The sequence below is a fragment of the Bombus affinis genome, unplaced genomic scaffold (assembly GCF_024516045.1).
Source record: "Bombus affinis isolate iyBomAffi1 unplaced genomic scaffold, iyBomAffi1.2 ctg00001171.1, whole genome shotgun sequence".
NCBI lineage: Eukaryota > Metazoa > Arthropoda > Insecta > Hymenoptera > Apidae > Bombus > Bombus affinis.
In genome coordinates this window covers 7,979-12,500 of record NW_026109601.1, presented here as the reverse complement: position 1 = coordinate 12,500, position 4,522 = coordinate 7,979, and the positions used below count along the sequence as shown (strand labels likewise).

Sequence of the window (4,522 nt, the reverse complement as noted above, 5' to 3'; positions counted from 1 at the left end):
TTTCTGCCCAGTGCTCTGAATGTCAACGTGAAGAAATTCAAAAAAGCGCGGGTAAACGGCGGGAGTAACTATGACTCTCTTAAGGTAGCCAAATGCCTCGTCATCTAATTAGTGACGCGCATGAATGGATTAACGAGATTCCCTCTGTCCCTATCTACTGGTTTTTTTTTTTTTTTTTTTTTTTTTTTTTTTTTTTTTTTTTTTTTTTTTTTTTTTTTTTTTTTTTTTTTTTTTTTTTTTTCAAGATGGCGGCAAGTGGGACGGACGCGTGCACGTCGCTCCGCAGTCTATAAACGAAAAAACCGGGCAAATTAAAAAGTTCGGGCGTAAAAATTAATTTAAAGCAAAGTGGGAGTGCCGAGGAAAACGTGTAGTTAAAAAGAATCGTGGAGATCGCCGAATTCAGAGCGAAAAAAGCTAATGTAAATCGCCACGTGCGAAAAGTGAGGTTAGCTGACGCGACGGATAGGAAAAACCGAAAAATCAAAGATCTCGGGAGCGAAAAATAATTCAATAGGCAGAGTTAGTGCTTAAAATAAAGTGCATGCAAAAATATTAGTGGAGATTTCCGCAATAAGCGCGGAAAAAGCAAAGAAAGTGCCGCGTGTGCGAAGCGAGGTTAGGCCACGTGGCGGACAAAAACGCGTAAATCGAAGATCTCGGGCACGAAACTAAAATAATAGGTAGTGCGAGTGCTAAAAAAAAAACATAGTGCACACCGAAAGTTTAGTGAAAATTGCCGCAATAAGCGCGGAAAAACAAATAAAGTGCCGCGTGCGCGAAGTGAGGTTAGGCCACGTGGCGGACGAAAACGCGAAAATCGAAGATCTCGGGCACGAAAACTAAAATAATAGATAGTGCGAGTGCTAAAAACATAGTGCACACCGAAAGTTTAGTGGAAATTGCCGCAATAAGCGCGAGAAAAGCAAAACAAAGTGCCACGTGCGGGAGGATAGGTTAGCGGACGCGCGGCAGCCATCTTGGGTCGAGCGACCGAAGCGCCGCCGCCCGGGCATCTTGGGAACCAAGAGCACGCTGCTAGGCGGCAAATTCAAATTCAAATTCAAACCCAGGGGTTTTGAACTGTGAAGAGCACGCCGCCGGACTCAGCGCGGGAGTGCTCGCGGGAACAAAGCGCCAACTGAAAGTCCGCGAGGGGGATTCAATACGCCGCTGGACATAGCCACCGGGAAGCGAACAGCCGCAGCGGCAGCCGCAAGAAGCGGCAAGGAGCCGGTGATGCCGACGCTAGGGCACTCGTCGCCAGGCGCAGAGGCCAGAGTGGTCCTCCAACCCCTGAGGAAACAGATGGAAAAGAACGAGGCCACTCCAAGCCCGAGGATACCAGAGAAGACGATGAGAGCAAGCCTGGGGAGAAACAACCCCCCCAGAGATGAGGAGAGACTGGCCGGGGAGGATAAGCGGCAAGTGCCCGATATAAAGGCACAGGCCAGTGACATAGAGAGGAAGGTCACGGCGTTCTGCTTAGACTCGGCCAGGAAAATAAACAAGGAACACGCCGCAGTAATCCTACGGCACTTCAAAGAAATGAGGGGCATTGTTGACGAGCTACTGCTCCATAATAGCTACCTGACAGGCAGGCTAGAGCAGAGTGCCGGAGATGAGAAGAATAAGGAAACGGCGATAATGAACGCCGTCAACAAAGCAACCAGGCGGCTAGAAACAGCCGTCTTGAGAACGACGCAGCAGGAACAGAGGGAGCCGACATATGCCGAAAAAGTAAAGATAACGAGCAACAAGGTCGAGCAGACGGCGGTCAAGCCGCCCAAAAATGTGGTCATAATTCGACCGGAAAGAGAAGGTGGCGAGATTCAAACGAGCGAAGAAGCACTTGACGCGGTGTTCACCCTAGTGAATCCCCGCAAGAGAGGAATCCAAGTTACGGCCGTCCGGAAAATAAAGGGAAACGGCCTAGCCGTTGAGACGACGAAGCCGGAGAGCCTAAAAGAGTTCACCGAGAACTCGAAACTAAAGGAGGCTGGACTAAAAGCTAGCACGCCACAGCGGAGACCCCCCAGGATGATCATCTACGACGTCCCGAGGGACATTCCAGAGAAGGAGATCCTGGCCTGCATGAGGAAGCAGAACCAAGAAAGACTAAATGAGGACGACGTTGCAGCCATCAAGTTCTGCTTCAGGACCGGCAGAAAGGATCAAGAGGAGACGAACTGGGTCATCGAAGTGCCCCCCCAGGTAAGGGAGAAACTATTGAAAGGTAAGATCTTCCTCTCATGGAATGCCTGCAAAGTTAAAGATTACATAGCAATTAGTCGCTGCTACAAGTGTCAAGGATACGGACACGTGGCAAAATATTGCCGCGTTAACTACGAAATCTGCGCGCACTGTGCAGAAAGTGGGCACAGCACTAAAGAGTGCAAAGATAAGGATGGGCACGCCACCTGCGTAAACTGCAAGAGAGCAGGGAGGAAGGGCGACCACGCAGCTTCCAACGCGAAATGCCCAATGTATACGAAAGCCTTGGAAGCAATAATAGCAAGGACGCAATATGTATAAAGAGCAACGCAGGGACAGAAGGGGACTTGGGAGGAAAAGGGAAATAAGGATCCTGCAGCACAACATGCAGCGATCCAAAACAACTCCTTATGAGATCCGGACGCAAATGGACGCCGATGGGGATGACATAATATTAATGCAAGAACCATACAGCGTCGATGGGAAAATACCCGGATTCGGCACAGGAGTCGCGATCGCCTGCAGAGGGTCGAAGCACAACCCGCCAATGGCGGCCGTAGGGATAAAATCAGAGACCCTAACGCCCCTCGAGGTCGCCGAACTCTGCACAACACACTGTTCCTGCGTGCAGATAGGCGACGGGGAAACAGAGGTGTACGCGGCAAGCCTGTACTTTCCGCCGACAGGAAACATCGAGGTCGGCGTGCAACAGTTGGAGAAGGTACTACGGTGTCTCAGAGGCAAGAGGATCATCATCGGCCTGGATGCGAACGCAAAATCACCGCTGTGGTGCAGCAGGAGCACCGACGACAGAGGCGAGGCCCTAGAGGCAGTCATAGCGCAGTACGGTCTCCATGTCCTGAATCAACCAGGACAACCCCACACGTTTGAAACAACTCGAGGGCGATCAAACATAGACGTGACGATGGCGAGCCCAGAGGCAATACTCCTTGTAAAGGGCTGGAGGATACGCGAAGATGGTACCTCCAGTGACCACCGGATACTGGAGACGCTCCTCGACTTCGGGACGAGAAGCACCACACCGCAGCTTCAGGAAAGACGCTATAACACGCGAAAAGCCAACTGGGAGGTATTTCAGAGTGCCCTCACAGAGAAAATGGAGGCACTCAAAGAAACAACCCTCCAGCAGGCAGAGGACGTCGAAAGAATGGCCGGGCAACTCCAGGCAACCCTGATAGGTGCCTGCGACACCGCCATCCCAAAGAAGAAATGGTACTACAGGTCAGTACCCTGGTGGACGCCCGAACTCACCAGAGCAAAGAGAAACACCTACCAGGCGAGAAGAAGGTATCAGGGGGCCAGGGACCCCGCTACGAGGGAGCAGGAGAAGCTGCGGTACAGGTCAACACGAAAGGAGTATAAAAGGATGCTGGCAAGAGCAAAAATCCAGAGCTGGCAGGACTTCGTCACCAAAGAGGGTAACAGGGAACCTTGGGGCATCGCTTACAAAACAGTCGCAAGGAAACTCAGAGGAGAGGAAACAACATCGACGCTGAAGACGCCGCTCGGATGTACCTCCAACTGGCGAACGACCGCGGCAGCGATGTTGTCCGCACTTCTACCCGACGACGAGGAAGACACCGAAACGGAGGAGCAGAAGGAAATAAGGCGGAACTCGACAAACCCCCCCAACGTAGAAGACACCCCTGAATTCAGCTTCGAGGAACTCAGTGACGCCGTGAAACGGCTGAGGAAGGGGAAGTGCCCAGGCCCCGACCTGATTGAGGTCGAAATAATCCAACGGGCCTGGGGAAGAATACACCAGGAGCTCCTAAGGCTCATGAACGGCTGCCTCGCCTGGGGAATATTCCCCAAACGGTGGAAGGTCGCAAATGTTATCACCATCCCCAAGGGACCGGATCGGGACAGAAGCAATCCGAAATCCTACAGGCCAATCTGTCTGCTCTCCATGATAGGCAAGCTGCTAGAAAGGCTAATGGCCACCAGGATGGCACCTATCTTCCACGACCACGCGCTCTCCTCCGACAGACAATATGGCTTTCGCCCCGGAAGATCGACGGTGGACGCGATCATCAAGCTCCGCGAGAAAATCGAGCAAATGAGCGAGAAGAGGTACGTCCTCGCAATAGCACTCGATATATCAGGAGCCTTCGACAACGTCTGGTGGCCGAACGTGCTGCACGAGCTCAAAAGAAGAGAATGCCCCGACAACCTGTACCGGTTAACAAGGAGCTACTTCTCCGAAAGAACCGTACAGATTGCTGGGAAAAACGAAGCAGTGAGCAAGCCCGTCACGAAAGGATGCCCGCAGGGATCGGTACTGGGA

The 4,522-nt window shown here is 52.0% G+C and overlaps 1 pseudogene; it reads left to right on the top strand.

Annotated features, from left to right (window-relative positions):
* The window catches only part of LOC126928626 (large subunit ribosomal RNA), a 2,969-nt pseudogene extending 2,728 nt beyond the window's left edge, over positions 1 to 241 (top strand).
* Positions 242 to 4,522: the final 4,281 nt, after the last annotated feature.